Source organism: Brassica napus, chromosome C5 (genome assembly GCF_020379485.1).
Source record: "Brassica napus cultivar Da-Ae chromosome C5, Da-Ae, whole genome shotgun sequence".
NCBI lineage: Eukaryota > Viridiplantae > Streptophyta > Magnoliopsida > Brassicales > Brassicaceae > Brassica > Brassica napus.
Genome location: NC_063448.1, coordinates 4090373 through 4111704, shown reverse-complemented (window position 1 = coordinate 4111704; position 21332 = coordinate 4090373). Strand labels below are relative to the sequence as shown.

Here is a 21332-nt window from a genome sequence, read left to right as displayed (position 1 = left end):
TGTTTAAATAAAATAAAATGATTTTTAAACTTCTATGAAAAATTTAACATATAAAAAAGGGCGATGAATTAGTCATCAAATTGTAAATAATTTCATAATTTTATTAATAATAAATTATTTATATTCTTTGTTTTTCCGTCAAGATGGTTATTAAATGTCCATAACGTTAATATGTTAAAAGACCATATTATGAAAGCCCATGTTGTACCCGTTTTTTTTCCGGAAAGTGTAACAAAAAAAAATTACCTTTAACTCTTCGTTTTGTTTAAGTTCTGTGTCGGTAAAAGATTAAAAAAAATCTCTCTATCTTTTTCAATGTTCAATTTGAAGCTTATTATGCGAAAATCATACGCAAATATAAGCAATTGGTTGGAATCTCTATATCTTTATATTCTAATAAATTTTAAATTTATTGTTTCATCTTCTGCAACCAAATCAATTACTGAAGTAATAGATCAATTGGTTGGAATCAAATCTATTCTTATAATTAGTGTAATTATGGTTAGAGTTTCTATATTTAATAGGTACATTAAAGATACGACATCAAAGATATTTTGTTTTGATTAATAGAAGATATTGGATTTTGAATTTGTATTTATTGATTTGTTTTTTTATAAAGCTTAGAAATCAATGAGATGATTGGTTTGTTGATACATCCTATAAAGAAAACGAAAGCTATAGGTGGTTTGAATATTGTACATCGATCCATGCATGATGTAAGTTGACTATATAAAACTTGAACATGATCATTTCAAACTAAAGTATAGGTAGGTTATATGCATTTGTTATATTGTAGTTAATATATTTTAAATATTACATAAGTCAAGTGATACACGTTTTCGTAAAAATAAAATTCAAGTTCATTATTGGGCCGTATTCGTCCGTAATAAGCTACGTTAAATATGATGTATTTTTAGGTTCATTTAATGACATTAAGTTTAAATTTGATTAACGAAAACTCATTAATTTAATTAGAAAAGACAAACATCAAAATAAGTAGATTCATTTAATGACATTAAGTTTAAATTTGATTAAAGAAAACTCATTAATTTAACTGGAAAAAACAAGCATTAAAATAGGTAGTTTAATTTAATTCTGACATAGAAATGTGAATAAAACTTATGGATATTTTTAATGGATACTTTCTTTTTAATAATAATAATATAGATATAGATGGCACAGCAAGCCTAAGAGCACGATTATCGGTGTCTCTTATGTGAATATTTAGGTATAATTATGATTAAAAATAAAAGGAAAAAATTATTTACCTTAAGCAACGTCTCCTAATTAAGCGTCACAAGAGACGGTTCTTCTTGGACACGCGTCACTTGATGGAGGAAAGGGAGGAGAAACCGAGGGCTGGGCATCAACTCCCCATGATGCGGAATCGAAACGGAAGGCTTCTGATGGCAATGGTTCATGTATCTCCCGTGCACAGACGACGGCGAGTTCGGCGGGGAAGGCGTAACGGAGAACGGCGAACGCGTGACGGAGAACGGAGATTTCAGAGATCGATCGCTGCTTGAAGACGACGGCGATCCCTGTCTAGAACGGCTCGGATCTTGGCTCCGGAGACGCGATCGTACCTTTATCAAATCGTACAATGGAGATTCCCTGGTAGGGAAGAAGTACGAATGCTTGTCTCTATTGATCTGTTCTACTGAGCTCCCTTTATCTCATAATGTAAATGTTCTATATGTTTTGATACTCTCTTTCAGGATGAGAATCTAGTTGTGGCTGTTGATGACGATGGGTTGTTCACTGAGAGAATTACCCATTTCAGTACCGGTATGTCAAAGATGCAGACAAGGATATAATTGAAGCCGTGAAGGTAATTATTGATGCCTAAATTCTAACAGGCCTGGATGATTTTTCAAGTGTCTGAGGATCTATGTGCATTTTGGACCATTGGATTGTTAATTCTTGGCGGCTTCTTATTGTCAAATAATATTTCTTGTTATCTCAGGCCAAAGGCAGGCTTGTTAAACCGGGGAGCTTTGTTCACTCATATCCATTTTGCTGGCGATCAGACACTCCTCTCATATATAGAGTTGTTCCCAGTTGGTATGCTTCTTGCTTAATATGAGCTTGAGCTAAGGTCTTAGTTGTTGCATCATTCAGTGCTAGTTCCAGTGAGGCGCTTTATCTTGATTTCCATGTTTTCATTTCCATACTGTATTTATTTCAGTAAGTAGTGAACATCAGATTTGTATGGCACGTAGAATTAGCAAAGATCATATGGAGCTTGTTGTTTCATTCTTTTGCGTTGTTAGGAGGCTGAAGTTTGTTTGTGTTTGTCCTGTTAGGTTTTTGCAAGTGGAGCTGTTGAAGGAGCTGTTGCTAGAAAACAATAAACAGACACACTGGATACCTGATTATGTGAAGCTCAATGATCTATATATATTACAAGTATAGCAGTTTTAGAGAATGACGTGAATACATTTTTCATGATACCTTCTTCTTGATTGACCTGCAACTCATTTGTATCTTTAGCTCTCAATTTGTTCTTCTTGTCACACCTTAAGAAGAATCATCTCATGGAGTAACATGTTCATCTCATTAAACAAAGTTTATTTTTTTTTTAAGAATCCCTAAATAAAAAATTCCCATTGGAACATAAAAATGTTGGTGTCTCTTAATTAGATCTCTTAAACAACATTTAATACTTTAAAATTATTAAGAGACCCAAAATGAGTTTTTGGGTTAATGATGCTCTAAGCATCGTAACCTTCACTTCAACGACGCGAGATCCCTCTTCCTTATTTTCTCCAAACCCTAATTTTAGATCGTTCGTGAAACCCTTTCCTCTAGATATTTAATTGTTGTTAGCAAATGATGAGTTTTTGCCACTCAGGAGGTATTTCGCAGAATAAGTCACAACACATTCCATGTTCTTTTGTTCTCTCTCTCATTAAAACTTTATTCCAATCCGAGCGAAAAAGTCCAGAAGCTGATGCGTGAGCAGAGCACAAGCCATGCGATTGTATGCAACAAAATGAAGAAGGTGTATCCAGGTAGGGATGGAAACCCGCCAAAAATGGGGTCCGAGGGTTATCTCTGGCTGTTCCTTCGGGAGAGTGCTTCGGTATGTTAGGGCCCAATGGTGCCGGAAAGACCTCATTCATCAACATGGTCAGTACCCAAATGGACAGAAAATATTTTGAGGTTAGCTTCTTGACTTGAATAATAGAGTTTTAGTATTGTACTTTTGTGTCCAGATGACTGTTCTTGTCAAACCAACATCAGGCTCAGCGTTTGTTCAAGGTCTGGACATATGCACAGATATGGACAGAGTCTACACCAGCATGGGTGTATGTCCACAACACGAGTAAATAAATCTTAGTAACATTTTTTATTATGTTAAAAAACTATACAGAAATATCGTATTGTTGTTATATCATTGCTTTGTTTTGTGTTGTAAACCAGCTTACTCTGGGAAACACTGTCAGGAAGGAAGCATCTGCTGAACTTGACCAAGTATGTTATCAATCTGTATAAGTCCAAAAAGTATTAAAGCGTAAATGACTGATCACCCATGTTAGGCTGTACAAGAATCTCTTAAGAGTGTAAACCTATTGCACGGAGGAGTTGCTGACAAACCTGCTGGAAAATACAGCGGAGGAATGAAAAGACGGCTAAGTGTAGCCATTTCACTTATAGGAAGTCCTAAGGTATAAATGCATTTGGTTTGCTGATTTTGGTGCCTTGAGTTTAGAGCTGTAACTATTCCATTTTTTTTAATCTGGTTGTTATCTTTACTTAAAAGGTGGTCTATATGGATGAGCCGAGCACAGGACTTGATCCTGCTTCAAGAATGAACCTATGGACAGTCATCAATCGCGCAAAAACAAACACTGCGATAATCCTCACGACACTACAAGCAGGGCCGGTCCTGGGCAAAGCCTAACGAAACATTGGCCTTAGGCCCCAAAAATTTTGGAAAAAATTACATCAAAAAAGCCCACAAAATTTTATTTTTAGGCCCCTAAATTTACCAAAAATTTTTTTTAGCTGAAATCTTTTAAAAACCGCCTGCAGCCCCCTAAATCTGAGGGTCGGCCGTGACTACAAGAAAATCTGTTTTTAGCTATAATTTTTTTTTGTAGCTAATGTTAAGTTTTCGTGGCTATTTGTAATAGCCGCAAATAGCCACGAAAGAAAATTTGTAGCGTCGGGCTTGTGGTTATCGATCAAGTGCGGCTATTCGTGGCAACTTTTCTACGATTGAACCGCAACGTTATTTTGTGGCTAATTGCCACAGATAGTAAGAAATATATTTGTGGCTATGTTAACCACAACTTTTTTTTTCCCATCTTATTATTATTAAGGGCTTATTTGTGTATCAGCCATATTTAGAAGACAAATTAGGTAAATAACAATGATTTTGACATAATGAAGAAACTAACATTTACATCCTAATTCATCCGGTTATACCCTTTCTCTTCGCCATTACTCGGTAAAAAAGTTTTTTATGTATCCACGTAATCCATATAATATATGGCTAAGTGTGCCTAGAAACTATTTCACATGAAAGAGAAGGAGTCATGGACGTCACACGTTGACCACATACATATGCACTGAATATTTTATTCTATATGGCCAAAATAGTATAGGATTATAACTCCATACACAACTCCTAAATATTAAACATTACCTCAACTCCTAAATACTAAACCCTAAATTCCAATCACTAAACCCAAACCCAAATGTAAACTATAATATATAGTTATAATATTTTGAATAAAATTAAAATCTGAAATAGTATATATTATTGACCACATACATATACATTGAATGTTCTATTCCACATGGTCGAAGTTAGATTATGACTCCATTCACAACTCCTAAATATTGAACATTACCCCAATTCCTAAATAATAAACCCTAAAATCCAATCACTAAACTCAAACTCAAATGTAAACTACAATATATATATAGTTATAATATTTTGAATAAAATTAAAATCTGAAATAGTATATATTATTTTATAATGTTAACTATACCATATAAAAATCAAAAGTGGAATGGACTTGTGAACCAAAATCATTTGTGTGGATGTGGTTAACGAAATGTTAAAATTGAGTTAGTAAATCACTTGTGTTTTATTTATTTAGCAAAACACCACTTGTGTCAGTGTTGTTAACGTATAAACCAATATTAATATCAATGATATAATTTCAAAACATATATCATTTCATTTCTATTATGTGTAATGTAGAATAGAAAAAAAAAGATTATCTTCCCCGATCAAATTTTAGTAAGTAGTAACTGATGGTGATGAAAAAATAAATGAGTCTGACGGCAACAGAGAAGAAGATGGATCTTATGGAATAGGAACGGTTTGTTAGTATCCGCCGATGCAACTTCAACGCCGTCCGGTGGGGGACGATGTCACAAGAGTAGAAGATGACGCGAGTGAAAATAGTGAAGAGGAAGTCAACAAAGATTTGGAAATCAGGCAGAGGTGTCGCTCTGGAGCAAATCGGTGCTGGAGAACCGTCGAATGCGAAGAAGTTACCGAAAGAAGTAAAAAGGGAAGATGTGAAGTCGAGTAAACCACGATTTATTTTTTGAGGTTAATAATTAAGAATTTTAATTATTTTTCAACAGGTTGCGCCGGTTGATGGAAAGGGTAACATTGTATTATTATATAAATATAACGGCGTGTATAGGACTGTTAGGGAAATTGGTTACTCGGTGAATTATGCTTTTTTCCTTGTCATACAACTCAATTTCCCTACTATTAACATGCCAAAGACAAACATAGTACACAAACTTAAAAGATAAAGCCCAAAGAACAGGGCCGAAAGTATAAGTCTTAAAGGGCCAGCCGTAAAGCCCATTAACATAAACCCAAAAGATAGAGACTGACACGAGTCACGACAGCTCATGAAGACGCGTCAAAACGCACGCGAAAAGAGACCACGTGTCGGAAAAGAGACCACATGTCGGAAAAGCAGAGCCATCCCTATCTTCACCGATTTCGAAATCGTTGCCGGAAAAACTAACCGAAACCACCAGGAACCATGACCACTTATCAAATAACCACCCCTTCAAGGCATCACCTGCAACACCCTAGCTTCAATCCTTTGGAGAGCATCCATCGACCTATCTAGATCTCATCCAAAAACCAAAGCTACCACACACGAGGTCAAACGAACCCATCACCTACCGCTCCTACGCCTTCCTCCGGAACCAGAAAACAAACGACTCAACAGCACCCGTCAACAGCGTAATCAGGTCCGGGACGAAACCACCACCCAAACATCGAAAGCTCAACAGCGAGCCTTCGTACTCCATCGGATCTATGAAATCATCGCAGAAGATCGAACACCTACTATTGATCCTCTATCTCCGACATAACAACATGCGGTAACAGGATTCAGATCGAGAGGCAGAGTAGCATATCAATTTCATAGATTGAAAAAGATCGGGATAAACGCGAAGAAAAGCCGGCGATGGCGATGCTTAAGAAGCTACAGTCTCCCGGAGTCTTTAGCCGGCGAAGCAGATGCAGAACAGACCGTCCGCTTCCCAGAGACAAAATCAGACGACCACCGTAGATATGGCGTGCCTCTGAACCCAAAACCATCGGAATCTACAACTCCGATCAAAGCTATTCAAAACCAAACACTAGAGCATCCAGACGAGACTAAAAGAGAAAGAACATCAATCGGACCGACAGTGGCTTAAGAAGCCTCGCCGTCGGCCAGAAACACAATACAACTTTTTCTTTTTTTCTCTCTCTAACCTGTCTCTTGTTGATTGCAATCTAAACCCGTTTACACCGAAAGAGTTTCTTATGTTAACCACAACTTACAACATACTAAGTCGTAGCAGAGCAAATATATGGATATTAATTTGTGATAATAATACAATTTTAAACCAATTTTTCATTATACATTTTTGTAATATATATATATATATATATATATATATATATATATATATATATATATCAGCAATATCTAGACAAAAGAAATTGTTTTATTTTATAAACAATGGTAATTATGGTTTACAAATTTATATTGGTTTACAAATTGTTTTAAAGATAACCTAAATCTATGTCTTGGATAGTCTCTAACGCCGCCACGAGGAAGTATATGGCTGGAGCTGAAGGGCCGTCGTGTTGCTCAATTTCCCTAAGCGCGCCGTCGCGCTCGTACACCATCACACATTCACACTATGTCACGCCGTAGTCTTCTTCTTCTTGTTCCTCCTCTTCCACCTTCTGCTTCTCCTTCTTCATTTCTTCATCCTGAGAAAAAATAACCAAAGACAAAGACCTTAGAGATACTGGCTTAGTCAGTTCATGACAAGAAACAGAGAAGAGGGTTAAGCAAGCCTCTTGGTCTTACCTACAGGCAACGGCGCCAAGTCTATCGGATGACTCGCCTGGATCTCAATTCCTCCACCGCATATGGCACCGCTTCTCCGCCGGAATCCAGTTCTTGAGACGTATGTGTGACTGGATTCTCCAATTAATCCAGTTCTTGAGACGTTGGAATGCTGAAGTTAAATACTACTGTTTGTATACAATAATCATTCTCCAATTAATCTCCACTCGTCCATTTGTGTTTGAGAGAGGAAGAGAAAGAAACAATTGAATGAGAGATATCTTCTGTTTGCAGAAGAAATGAAAGAGGAGAAAGAAGAAAGAATATGTCGGAGGAGAGAGGAGAGAAAACCAAAGAATTTTTGACCTCAGAGTAGCCGCAATGGTGTTATCCAAACATAAATCCTTAGAAAAAGTGTATTTTAATTTTTTAAGTATTATTTTTTTTTCAGATAAAAAATAATATATCAACTAATCGCGGATCGCCACATGTCGTGGGGACCCGCAAATAGTGCAAAGATTCACTAAAAAAAAGTCATTATTTAAGAATTTTAAAAATCGAATCATTAGCTTCTGAGAAGGTCCACTGATTATTTAATTATTTTTTCCCTAAAGACTCTCATTTAAGGACTCACATTGCAGATGCTCTAATTATTTTCCTAATTATTTCAAATCTCCACATTTTTCCCTAAGGACTCCTACTTAAGCATTTTAGATTAAAATGAAATTAATGGCTGAGATGGCAATCTTGGTAGTCCTGGATTAGCCAATGAGGAAAAATGGTGGGGATTTGAAATATTGAACCATTAGATTAATGTAATCAATGGTGGAGATAGCAAGCCTTGCAATATTATATTAGCCACTAAGAAATTTTTAAAAAAAAACTAATAGTTTTTTATTATGCTTTATGCACATTTAATTATATATATATCAGTAAAATACTTTAAAATTTTACTATATTTCATACAATACTATTTACTTTACTATTAACACTATATATTTTAGTTTTATGATTTATTATTTAATTTCAATATTTAAAAGTTTAATGGTTGGATTTATGGTATAGTTAGGGTTTAGAGTTTAAGATATAATGGTATATGACTAAAGGGTTTAGGTTTAAAGTCTCAAAATTTAGGATTGGTAAGTTATAACATTTGTACGTTTTTATTTAAAGTAGTTTAAAGTTAAGCCATGAACATGTGGAATTTAGAGTTTGAGACTTAAAGAGTTAGATCGTTTAGCTTAAAATTTAAAGTTATTATTTAAACTTTTTTATAAACTTATTAACTTTTTAATGAGAGTTAGTTCTTAAAATATAAAAATATTTTAAATTCTGAGACATATTTAAAATATTTTTTACTCTTAAAGTAATGTTAACATTCACAAATTATTTTGTTACCTTTTTACAAATCATAGACTTAAAAATAAATTTTACTTTTAATCATGTAACTATTTTATAATTATAATAATAAATAAACAAAACTAATCAAAATTATGATTAAATTTCAGCACATAAAATATGAATTATTCTTTTCTTATACATTTTCTTTTGGATTTACTGTTAACATACTTTTAAAAAAAAAATCTATTGATTTTACTATTATGAGAGAGAACTTTAACTATAATATGCTTTATTGTGAGTAATGCAGAGAATTCATATATTTTGTTTAAAATTTATTATATATTTTTAAATAATAAATGCTTATATATTATGTATGAATCATTTTTTTATTGATCTTTAATATTTTACGATTAAATTTTTTGAGGTCATGATATCCAACCTAAATTTCATTGCGTTGTATATCTGGGCTATGTTATACTCTAAATTGACAGTGTATATCTTTCATATGTTTTTTTTTATTTTAGGTTATCTACTTTTATTTCTGTTTACATGTTTTTGTCAAGTTGTTTAGTTGATACTCATACTATAATATCCTTTTCAAAAAATAATACCATTCTTTATGTTTTATGAAAGTAGTAAAATAGATAGATGTAATAAGTAGTGAGTTTGTAGATTTATAGCCTTCTCTAACATGTTCTCACAACCTTTTTCTTCGGTGAGATTATAGTCTGTTTTTAGAATTTAATTTGGTTGATGTCTATACATTTTCATGAAAATAATCAATGTTCATATTGTTTTTGGTAAATATTTTTTCTAAATTTACAATTTTTTTCCAATTCAAAGATACCATAAATGACTATTTTCTGAATTTATTAACAAATGAGTGATTACATACCAATTATTTAAATAGTATTTTTATTTTTATATATTATTGATAAATCAGATAATTTTAATAGTATCTAGAATATACTATTCAATTTTAATTTTTTTTAACTTTTTAAGTTGGATATAAGATAATAATATACGTTTCTGATATTTGATATGAGAATAATAATAAGAATTTATCTACAAAGTTTGGTGTAACTAAACTTTTTTTTGTTTGAGTATTGAACTATTTTATTACCTTATAAAGTAATGGTTCAATAGATTGATCTAAAGAATTTAATGTAATATATAATGTCAGAAAAAATAAAATATAAACATAAGAAATAACATCTTCTCCGGAGTATTATGATCTTCAAGTACACTATTAGATGTTGTTTTTCTTATATCTTCAAAGTATCATTCGATGAGTTGAGTACATTCTTTCCATTAGAAGAAACCTGTGATCTAGGTCAGTGATCTCACATGACTTGGTTGGTCAAGATGTCCTCCAGACCCTCCATTGGGGGGCTTGAATATAGGCAGGCGAGTCTCCCCTGAACATGGAGTCAAGTAACCCTACATACCATCACTGCAAGCAGTTCCAAGAACATCATGAAACAGATTGGGGAGAATATAAGAGTTGCAAGTATAAAATAAAACTTACCAGCTAACTTAATACTCATCCACTATGAAGTAAAAAAATATGAGAAAGTTTTGTTTATTTTAAATTATGAACCTTAGCTCCTGTCTGACGGTGCTACGAAGAGCATGTCACAAAAACTGCTGGTTACACTTCTTTTCATCCTGCAGAAATAAAGAAAAGCACTTGAAAGACAATCATTTAAGAAAACAGAGCCTGATCTAAAGGTAATTACTAAAACATTAGAGTGACGTGTTGTCACCTTTACATTTTTATTTATTCTTACCTCTGCTCTCGAGTCAGTATCTGTGAGTCTCTGCTTAATGTCCTTTGCTATCGAGAAGAAAACCTCTTCCACATTTAAATTTGTTTTGGCACTCTGTCATGTGAAATGACTTATTAGCCACGCAAGCAAACAAATAACCAATGGAGTTTTATAAGTTTTCATGATACATGTTTGGCTTACTGTTTCAAAGAACTTGATTCCATATTCATCAGCAAGTGCTTGACCCTTTGATGTTGGAACAGCCTGAAACAAAAAAATGTAAACGCTATTAATATGATTAGTCGTGAATCAGGAAGTGGTAAGGTAAGTGTAAATGAAACTCCTGTGCACTGTACCCTCTTGCTCTCGTCCATATCGGCTTTGTTCCCTACCAAGATCTTGTTGACATTTTCCGAAGCGTGCTGTTCGATATTACGAATCCAGTTCCTAATATCTGCAATAAGGTCAAGAAAACAGGTCCAGAACAGAGCAAAAATGTAAAAATCAAAGATGTTATGCTTAGACAGAAGCAAAAGTTACTGTTAAAGGATTACTCGTCTGTTACATCATACACCAGCAAAATGCCAATTGCCCCTCGGTAATAAAGCTGCAAAGGAACTTATCAGTTTAAAAAAAAAACTAAATATCCTCAAAGCATCATCCATAGTATTAAGTAGACTGCACAGAAAAATAAAAATAAAGAGATCCTTTCTGATAGTGACTTTTAATCCTCTCTAATTCAGTTTTCAGTGGGACAACGTATGCTAAGAACACTATTAGAACGAAAGTACACTGACCAGTGGTGATGGTTCGAAAACGTTCTTGACCAGCAGTATCCCAAATCTGGAGCTTGATGCGTTCAGTATCAAGCTCATGCTGCATTAAAGCCAAATGCAAACATACGAAACTAAGTGAGAAACACATGCATCACAGTCTTTAATCTCTTAACATAGTTGAAGAAATACACATTTGAATCCAGTAGGAGTATATCACAGAAAATAGATTAAATTATCTTTTAGTAAAGAACGCTAACCTTTATAGAAGTTGAGGACATAAACGAACAAAATTGAGGAGAAAGTGATCTTTAAAAAGAAGCATATCGGGTCCGAGACTAAGTACCCACCATATCCGCGAGTATATGGATCTGGTTCATCATCCTTCGTTGAGTCCAAGATCAAACCCAAACCCATCTGTCTCTGCTCTTGATTCAATCACTTGATTTCCGGATCAGCCGGTGACGGAAAGTCTTTCCACCGCGTTTGAATCTCACCTCCACGGTTGAAAAAATAGGGCTGACTTCTATTCTAAAAAAAAGATCGATGAATTAGTGATTTTAGAGGAATATAGACACCGCCTTGCAGAGATCGAAGAAGAAAAAGACTCTTGGATTCATTGTGGAAGAAGAACGCCAAACCCCAAAAAAAATTTACGGCTGGTCTGGCTGTTCGTGAAAAGCAGAGTTTAAGAAAGCGCTTACTGAACGCTGAGTTTTGTTTAGGGAAGACACGTGTCACGATTATATGAAGCGAATTTCCTAGCTGGAATCCTATGTGGACAGCGTAGGAGGAAGTTAAACACTCCTTTGTATAATTAGATAGGGTAGAGTAAGATATACTTTATTTGTGATCTAGATTTTATTTTTTGTATGATTTTGTGGTTTCTGTTTTAGGTTTGCATTTTCAAGAGATGTGTATAATAATGATTTTTCTCTTTAACAAAAAAAAATAAGTGATGAGGGATATTACATTATTTTACTTAACGTTTGATATTCATTTATTTTTCTAACTTGTTTTTGTTTTTAATTTGTTTTCAAATACATTTTCTGACATTATACTATTTTAGTTATTATCTTTCTTTCTTGTTATGTTTTTTTACAATGAGCACACGTTTTTATATCGTATTCGCATGTCTAACTAAACTTCTTTATTTTTTATTTTTATTGTTGCTGTTAGAGATTATAAGTTTGTATTAGCATGACATGATTTTCATGATTGAAATGGTATACATTTTGTTAAATGTTTGCTCAACTTTTTTTATATATAGTAAGTAGATTTGAGTTTTTATTGTTATGGTTAGGTTTAATACTCAAAACATTGATTATTTTATATTTCGTATATATTGAATGTACTTGTATTTTTTATTTCTTTTGCATATTTTATTTTAAAATTAATAATTTAAATAATTGAACATGAATATATAATTCACTACAATAGGAAATTATTTGTTAAAAACTGAATCAAAACATAATATTAATCATCAATATTTAAATAAATATATAACTGAATATTTTATATATTACTATATTTGAAGACTAAATAGACAATATTATCCCAATAACTTATTAGGTTTTCTAAAATAAAATTCACTCGTTAAATTTTAGAATAGTTTTTAACAATGGCTTCCTTATATATAAGTTTTGGTTAGGTTATGAGTATTGGTTAAGAGTGTTGCCTAAGATGCATTCGTTGCTTCTAACCTTGAACAAACATGCAAGTCACAAATGTGTGTAACGGTGGTAATTAAAAAAACAGCAGAGCTGTCATATACCTATTAAGCATTGTGGTTGTCATGAGACGTTGAGTACTCTGAGTCTCTTCGTTGTAAATCGTTTAAATGCTCCTGAACCTGAATTCGCCAATCAATCCATGGGATCGGCTCCCTCGTTTCCACAAGCTCAACGAAGACGGTATGTTCTTTGTTTCGGCATTTCTTTTTTTTGTAACACTATGTTTTGTACTTTGTTAAGGTAGTTATTATTTGGGGTTTGTGAATCGTGTGTGAACCTTTTTGTACTACACACTGTTTGTAGAGGAAACTTAGGTCGTTGAATGATATTTTTAACGTTCGAAGGGTGTTAGTAATAGCTTGTTAGTCAAGTAATCAATGAACTGATTAACTTATTTTGTTGCGGAGATATGCTGTTCAATACCAGATATATAAGCCTGTTACTTTAGAATATACATATGTTCGTATTTGTGTTACAATTTAGTAGTTATAATATTTAAGAAGGTATATCTGATGAGGCTCTTATGTTTAAGCTTTTAAAAGCTAAGCTAAGCTAAGCAGGCTCCTTGTGTGCACAAAAAAAAAGCAGGCTACTTGTGGTAACCGTATTAAGTATTGAAATTGAGAAACTTGAAACAAATCTTAGAACATCAAAAGTCATGGAAAACCCATCAGTTTCTACAGTTGTGAAGTCAGTTTCCAGCTTAGTTGTATTATGTGCGTATTCATGCTACAGTCCTTAACATATCAAGACGAATTGATTTTCTTATAAAAGCTTGATCAAGAAGAAAAATGTAAAAGGGAAGAAAAAAAGCCGAGAGAGCAGAGAGATGACTCTTTAACCTGCATAGCTGTTACTCTTTAACCTGCGCAAGACTGCTTCTTGTGCAGTGATATTCATCATTCCGCCATTACTGAATTCATTTCATCTACCTACCAATGGCAGCAAACAATAAAAAGAAATCTGCATTTAGATAAGGTCCACAAAAACACCGAGTAACTAATAAACAATTCAGCCTTCAGCTTCTGGACATACGCATATAAAAACGAATAACAGCTAGTTTCCACTTTATATCCAATAATAACTATGATGATAATTGTATGCATCTCTGAACTCTCATAAAACCACCTCATCTGCAGTACGTTGCACAGAGAAACGATAAGGGGATAAGCTTCATAAGATCATTAGAAATTCCTGAGAAAAAGAAATTCACCTTGGATATCGACGAGAATATGGAAGATGCCAGACCGCGACATCAACAGCTGAACTAACAATATGCTTGGGATAGAATATCAACCTAACAATACAAAAATCATAAAAAAAAAGCATTCAGAAAATAGACTCTACTGATACAAAGTAAGCCAAAACAAACACTTACCACAGCTTTTTCAATAATTGGAAAACGAAGCATGCTGGCTTGCGAGGCTTCAGTTGCTCTTACAAAGAATTTGAATGATCTCTGTCGAGAAGAGACCATTCTTCTAGGTAGTAGGTAAGCATGTCACACATACTGCCGGTTGTATCCTTCCTTTCATCCTGCAGAACGAAGGAGAAACACTTGAAAGACAATCATTTAAAAAAAAGAAAATAGAGCTTGATCTAAAGGTAATTACTAAAATCATTGAAGTGACGTGTTGGCACCTTTATATTTTTATTTTTTTTGTGGCATTTTCTATTGATCAACAGTTGCATCAACTATCCATGTCTGAACTGTATAAGAGGCTTCAATGACGTCTTTTCTCGACCATTATCTTGCATGTAAAGCTAACTTCTTTCTCTGATAATACACAAACCAACAAAGTAAGCACATGAGGACAAATGAAACCAAGCGGTACGGCCAGACGCAAATGCTTACCTTATTATGTCTCAATTTGAGAAGGTTTGTTCCAAAATTAATAGCAACGCTTTCAAAAATACTGATGAAAGCTCCGATGGCACAATCTCCCATGTTTAAAAGAACAGATACATCGATCATGTAAAGCTGCTAACTTGGTGCAATCACAACCTCAGGCTCTCATGTGATCTTAAAGCCTTCAAAATCTGCAAGAGAAGAACCCATCTAAGCATATAACCCAAGAGGAGATACGTGATGGTAACTGCAAAAGATGCAAACAAAAACACAAGCTTGCAGCTTGGGTTATGTGATAAAAACAAAACTGTCCATAAAACATCATCGAGTGTTTCTTCAATCGTTAAATCTATTGAAACAGAGATCAAATATTGAAACATAGATCAAACTGAAGATTATGAGATAATTGAAGAGCAAAACAACCTGTGAGGAGACGCTTGAGAGTTTCAGATCTAGATTGATTCTAAACAACAGCGAGGAGGATAGATGAGTTCGACATTCCAACGAAAAAGAAGTTTCAAGCGTTATTAAGACTTGTGAGGATGATGTTTACCGGAAGAAACGACGCGTCTGACAGCTTGATCTAGAGATTTGTCATAACGATTTGTCTCACATAACCCTTCCAAACTCTAATGTCGGTTTATCTACTCAGAGCTCGAAGAACAGGAAGAACCCTAAAAGTCAATGGTGGCAAAGACGGTGAACAGCGCAGGAGAGGGAGCTTCGTAGTGGGATGGTGATTAAAGACGATTTAAGACCATTAATTATCGAAGAACCGTTACAGATGCTAGATCGCATCTGCGCCGATCGAAGGAGAGCGGAGAGCAAGAAGGAGAGCGTAGAGGCTGATTAGGGTTCCAGCAGAAGATTGTGGTCGTCGGGCCGCATACGAACGCAACATGAAGCCCAAACGCCAAGCCCGTATCAATAGAATCACGCTTTAATGAAACGGTGCGTTTCTGACGTGTCGCAACAGGAGCCCTCGAATTGATGACGTGGCGTCCTTGTTGGCATCATCAGGAGGGATCCAAAGCTTACTTTATATATAAAGATATTATCCAAGAAACATTGATCTTATTTCATACAAACATATAAAATTTATCAATATATGTTTTGATAGCTCATTCAAGAACAACTGTATTTTTGTTTATTTTTAGGGATGTGGAATTTAAGATTTAAAGTTTATTATTAAAGATTAAAGGTTTGGGGTTATAATATGGTTATAGTTTGAGATATATTTAGGGTTCAAAATGTGATAGAAATTTATTTTATTTAAAATTCATTATATGTGTTAAATTTTCTTTTGACATATTACTATAATTTACTTTAAAAAGTTTAGGATTTAAGATTTTAATTTACTGAATATTATGGTTTAGGGTATATTTAGGGATTAAAATTTTCTACGAATAGCTACAAAACATGTTGTGGCTATATATTTATAGGAAAATCTTGCGGCTAATAGTTGGTTTTGATTTCTACGATTTATTTTGTAGCTAATTGTAATTCAATTTCTTCAAATATCCACAAATTATATTTTGTAGCTATTTAGCCATAAAAATCCACTAAGTTACAAACTATACATTTTAAAAAAAAAATGTGGCTACTTTGTAGCAATCTGTGGTAAAAAAACAGCCGCGAATGTTCCTTTGTAACTAATTTGTAGCTAAACACAAATTTTTTAGTAGTGCGACTCATTCGATGGAAGAGGCAGAGTTTCTCTGTGACCGTTTGGGAATATTTGTAGACGGAAGGTTACAATGCATAGGCAACCCGAAAGAGCTAAAGGGAAGGTATGGTGGATCTTATGTGTTAACTATGACAACAGCATCAGAACACGAGAAAGATGTGGAGGTTTTGGTTCAAGATGTTTCTCCAAACGCCAAGAAGATATATAACATTGCTGGGACACAGAAATTTGAGATCCCAAAGGAAGAAGTTCGGATCTCAGAAGTGTTTCAGGCGGTGGAGAAGGCCAAGAGCAGTTTCAAGGTGTTTGCTTGGGGACTTGCGGACACAACCCTTGAAGATGTCTTCATTAAGGTTGCTAGAAGCGGTTAGGCCTTTAATGTCTTTTCTTGAAATATTCTTAACATTATCGTTATTGTCTGTTCAACGTGAACTATTGTTCTCCTCTGCTAGATTGACCACTACCAGCCTTCTTATATTCCATTTAAAATAGGTTTAGTTTAGTAAATAATTATAAGGCATGATACTCCTTACTTTTATTTTAAAATATATACTTAAGGTAAAATTAATTCAAGTCAAAAACGTTTTTACAATAGGCGCCTCACTGTTTTATAATCTATCAAAATAATCTAAGTGTTGACAGTGGCATTTGAACCACGCCCTTAGGCCCAACTCGGCCAAATCAACATTTTGTTGTTAGCATTTTCCCCCTCCATTCAACAAAGTTGTATGTTTATGTTCTTCTTGACGAAGGTTTAGGGAAAGGCATAAAACATCCTTTTATGAAGGAAAAATTTGCCAAAACGGAACCAAAATTTAGCATGTTTTCCCTTAGTATAATACCGCCCTTAAGTTATCTCTTTAATATAATATTTTTGATAATCTCAAAATTAACCATATATTAATCAGTACACTTAAATCAAATAAAATACAATTACTCATTTTTATTTTATTATACTTAATTAAAAACAATAAGAAACTAAAAGGAAATTGAATTTAAAAACAATTAGAAACTAAAAGCCCCAAATCCCTTTCGAACCCTAAACCATCCCATTGTTCCACCTAATTCTCATACACCGCATGAGTATAGATATGCATCATAAAAGAAGAGTTTGTGAAATCACAAAAAAAAAAACTATAGAGAAATCATGGTTTGATGAAGAAGAAGAGGTTAAATCAAGTTTTTTTTTAAATTTTTTTACAAGGAAAACGGCTTCTACACGTTTTAGGAAAGTTATAAGATTACAAATATTCTTGGAATATTTTCACAACTGAACTTCCAAAATATTCAGAAATTAAGTTTTCTTATCCGTAGAATGGACTTTCTACACTGCATAGAAACCATAAAACAATTTCATAAGCAGATTCTACTATATGTACCCTTTTGAATTGTGTCTAAATTTTGTATTCCTAGAATTTTAGAATAGCTCATGAAAGTAGATGCTGCATTTAGAACAAAATGTGGCTACCTTTACAATGTGTAGACTTTGAAATTTTATTTTAAAGTAGAATATTGGTTTTAAAGAAAGTAGATTAACTTGTTTAACCTGAAATTCAATTTATATTATGCTTTTTTGTAGAATAAAAAATCTACATTTCGTAAAACATAATTTTATAAAATTAATTTAACAAGTTTTTCAACCCAAAAAATATCAGTGTGTGTATATAGGTATTTCATCAATTGTTTCTATTTTTCATATTTTTTTATTCTTAAAACTATTTATTTTATTATGTTTTAGAAATGGAAAAGGTAAAAATACAAAAAAAAGTTTATACTAAAGGGACAAAAAGGTCAATTTTTGTTCCATTTTGGCAAATTTTTCTTTTAAGTTTTAACCCAAGTGAAATCAATTCCACATCTAAAATAACCCATCTTTTAATGCTAAAATCCATCAGATTTACTCTAAGCCGATAAGAGAATTAGAAACATTGACTTTCACAATGTCCCTCTTCACTTTATGGTTCTATTTGATCTCTTATTCGTCCTTTGAAATGTTTGATGTATTTGATTGATTTCTTGAAGTAGAATTTCTTTGCTGGTGATGAATTGAGTTGTAGTTTGCCTGCAAAAATACTGTATATTATTTTTCTGTTGAGGAAAACAAATATTGATTTGTTTCTTTTTATGTGTTTAAAAAAATTGTTTACCTTTTAAAAGTTTAGGAACTATGCTTGTGAAGATGACAACTTTAAATTTCGTATTCTTCTTGCTTTGTAGGATGCTGAATTCTGCTGCTTGCTTATCGCACAACATAAGCTTAACCATTGTCAACCTGAAATAGAGTCGTATGTGTGAAGAAAATTGTGATTTCGTTTCTTTCTCTTGTGTTAGAATTACATGTTCAGCAAAAGACCAACTGTGACCTCTGTATTTACTTCTGGTTGGTATGGATTTGTTTTTTGCATCATGCGTATTTGGCCAACGACATTTGCGCATTGTTTTTGATTTATAAAAAACAATTCATGTTTGTTAATCAAAATTGTGCTGAGTGATTTACCTGGTAAGTAGGTAGGTGTAGTGGCTAAGCGCAGTAGACTTTTGTAATTCTGAGGAGAGAAATTGTGAATTGGAAAGATTGACCTATGTCCGTAACTTTCGACATTTTTGTCTCTTGGTCGATCTGAATGTAATACGTGAGTTGGGTGAGTTTTCGTTGTCGTGAATTGTGTAGGACGAAAAATCCTGAAAATTCATATATATCTCCCCCGGTTATATATTTTGGGTCATTTAGCTGAATGTTTCTGGTGAGCCGACTTTCCAATAGTTTTCCCTGGTTGTGAACAATTTTTTTTGTCTCGAACCAATCAAGTGAATATTGATTAGTTTAAACCAAATATGCCGAATTGGAAAAAAAAAATATATATGTTAAAGTTTTAATATAGGGCTTACGTGGTGGTCGTAGCAGATGAAGCCGATGCAAATTTGGGGATTGTCTGTTTGGTGATTTTTGATGTCCCAAATACCTTATACATACTGTTATAGGACGCACTGATATCTCTTCTTGAAGTTGGTGGATTCTTTGAGGAATGTGATGCACGGGAGATGTCACTATAAAACATGAGAATTTAATTAATGGCTTACATTTTAATAAATTTGGAAATGAAACTATAAATAGTTATAAGATACATAAATCCATCTCTATTATGAAATTTCTCTATTTTAGGGAAAAAATAGAAGAATACATTGGAGATGGTCTAAAGCATGACCGACGTAAATGATCGACGTTGAGATTTCAGCTTTTATGATTCTTACTATTCTATTGTTTTAATATAATTTGAATATTCCCTTTGTTCTATAATATAATGGTTTAAAATTATTTTTTGTTTCACTATATAAATTTTTTTTATATTTCAATATAACTTTATATTTATTGGATATTGTGTGGCTAATTAAATTATGTAACTTACTGTGTGATTGATTAAATTTATATATTAAATGACAGTTCTCTAACGTAATAACTTTTAAATATTACAGATTTTAATTAAAACTGATTACATTTTGAAATAGATAGAGTAATCTATAAACTAACTTTATATAGATATGAGGACAAAATTGTAAAGTTGTCTCACCTTGAATTTCTCTCATTCTGTGCATTCCTAATTGGAAAAAGATAATCAACATCTAATATTATGTTACTCTCATTATATTAGAAATGGTCGAACCGTAAACCAATTAAGGATGATGTAGACATAAAGATGTATTTCTTGTTATCACAAATATAGAATCAATTGACAACAACTTAATTATGTCCAGCGTAAGATAACAAAAAAGAGTTTCCATACCTTCTAATATTATAATATCTCAATATATTAGTGGCTAAATCAGTTTTCTCTAGCACAAATACTCACTCTATTCTTGGAGTTTAAGCTTTTCTATCTGATGATATTAGTAGTTTGATCCCAAAAAAAAAACTGTCGAACTGTACATTGTAATTGGTGAAAGAAAACAAACAAAAATCAACCGAAGACTTTTAAGGTATATGAAACAAAAATTAGAAATAGCAATTCTCTGTAATTAAAGAATAAGGCAATAAAATTGTAAAAATACAAAATAAAACAAAAAATATACACAGAAAGAAAGATTTAGTAAAATAAAATCATAATATAATTTTCATAACTGATAGTGCTCAGTTACACTAAAAATTCTAAATTTACATCATACACAGTTTCATTTACATCTTTTTACCTATTATCTAATTAAAATAATTCTAAAAAAAGTTTCAGCATGAAGAGTTAGAAAATATACGATTAAATATACATAACGTTAAAAATACATTATCACTGATCACTAAAAAATAATGTTAGTAGTAATAAAAATGAAATGACAACACATTTATTAAAACCATAGAATAGTACGCAACAAGGTGTTATTAAATACACAAACTACAAATTAAATATGCTCAACGCAAACACACATAAAAATGAGACATCATATTTGGATATATTTAAATAAATAATTTTAAATATATTATATTATTGATAATTTAAAATTACGTAAAAAGAAACTAAATTATTAAAAAAATAATATACAAATAAAAATAAAGCAATATTCTGTAACGTCAAAATAATAAATGAATAAAAAATATATTATGTTAATAAAATAGATTTTAGATTTTAAAGACTTCTAATTCATGTAATATTGCAAAATTCAAAAAAAATTATTACAATTAATATTTTACCATTAGATATATTAAAATAATATTCTAGATCGATATTCAATTGTTAGTTTTCAACTATTACACGTAAAAAAATATTATTAAGTACGCTTATTTTGAAAAATGGGTTTTATATTTTAATTAGGTTAATGGAGTACTTTTTCTCGTGAATTTATTCGAGATGAGATT

The 21332-nt window shown here is 32.6% G+C and overlaps 2 pseudogenes; one reads left to right on the top strand and one right to left on the bottom strand.

Annotated features, from left to right (window-relative positions):
• The first annotated feature begins 239 nt into the window (after positions 1 to 239).
• LOC111206541 lies at positions 240 to 19707 on the top strand (annotated as a pseudogene).
• Positions 6968 to 11911, bottom strand: LOC106397285 (annotated as a pseudogene).
• Positions 19708 to 21332: the final 1625 nt, after the last annotated feature.